The 1,458-nt window shown below is 38.2% G+C and overlaps 1 protein-coding gene across 6 annotated transcripts in view; it reads right to left on the reverse strand.

The window, feature by feature from the left end:
- Positions 1 to 1,458, reverse strand: part of BAZ2B (bromodomain adjacent to zinc finger domain 2B) — a 108,639-nt gene that overhangs the window by 99,226 nt on the left and 7,955 nt on the right. The window lies entirely within an intron of this gene.

The following is a 1,458-nucleotide window of genomic DNA, read 5'->3' on the forward strand; positions in this document are numbered from 1 at the left end:
CATGCTCTATTGGGCAAAAGTGGTGGCAAGTGCATGATTGGATTTTGTGATCTTAGAAGTCTTTTCTAATTGTAATGATGCTATACTGTCATAGCTGAGTGTAAAACAATAAGGCGCCCACAGTAACTGTTGTATTTTAGCAATACATTCTTCCCATAAATCCCTCTTGGTTTTCTAAAATTTACTTCTGCAAGCCTTCTCGTACACAATAAATAGCAAGTAAATTACACAGATGCTTCAGTATCCTTATTTGATAGCTGCCTGCAAGTTTTTAAAAAAGGAAACAGCACAACACCCTTATCAAAGAGAAGGCCAGCAGTACGCCAAGCAAAGACTCAGCAGTTCTATCATCCATATTCTGTGTTCCCACACCCATTCACTTGGCTTACATCCTGACTTAAAATTTTTTCTCCAACGAATTCAAGGTATAATTGCAAAAATGAGTGCTTTCTCTACTAAGTTTTCAGAAAGATGGAGAATTGCTGGAACACACAGCTGAGTTTTTATTTATTTATTTGGTAGTACCACTACGCAAATCTCTGCATACAAGTTAAATAAATAACCCTCGTGCTGTTTAACACCACCATCTTCCACACCCTTCCATCGTCTTTATACAAGACAACGGATCTCTACTTTCTTCCCCTTTCTCACACAATTGTTTCATTTACACTTTATTTGGGATAACAGCTTTTGAACATAGTCTATACTGACAAAATTGAGAAAATATTTCAGTGGTCCTTTCTTGTCCGAGGAAGAATCAAAGACTACTAATACTTACACTACAGCTATTCAGGGTTTCAACAAACAAGAAAAAAGTGAGAAACACATCCATTTACTTCTCTTTAGAGTCCTACTTAACTCAGTTTCACTGAATCAGGCAAAACGGGCATTCTATTACTTAAAATATCAGACTAGGTAAGTAAAAAGTTAGAGAAGTTCTCCTTGCTTTGAAAGCTCTTAAAACTGTACTGTATGATGGAACTATTGAGCACTCTGCTCCTCTGCCTGGCTTTTCTCCTCAACTACAGAACTTTAGTACCAACAAGTATCTCTGATACAGCTCTTTCATCAACATTGAAAACAAGCAGTGAGATGCTTCAGGGTTACTCCAAGGATGAAAAGTGATCAGAGATGGGATGGAAAAACACTGCTTTGCATTTCTTATGCCTATGCTATGTTTCAGAAGTGCTGGACCTAACTAAAAAATAACAGTAACAAAAAATACTCCAGCTGCAGGGAGATACAGTATCTTCTATTAAGCCAACCAATACAACTTGAAAACCTGGCTTGTATTCCCTCCTCCAGAGACTTCTAACTCACTAACTCAGTGAGGAGTGGTCCTTAAAGACCTCCCATCTTCCTGGTTCAGCACATAGGAAGTGAGAATTTATTTCCTACTGGCCTCAGCAAACCTTTCTGCATACCTGCCAGACTATGAAGCAGAAACTTGGAACTTAC

Source organism: Gallus gallus, chromosome 7, assembly GCF_016699485.2.
Source record: "Gallus gallus isolate bGalGal1 chromosome 7, bGalGal1.mat.broiler.GRCg7b, whole genome shotgun sequence".
In the NCBI taxonomy this organism is placed as follows: Eukaryota; Metazoa; Chordata; class Aves; order Galliformes; family Phasianidae; genus Gallus; species Gallus gallus.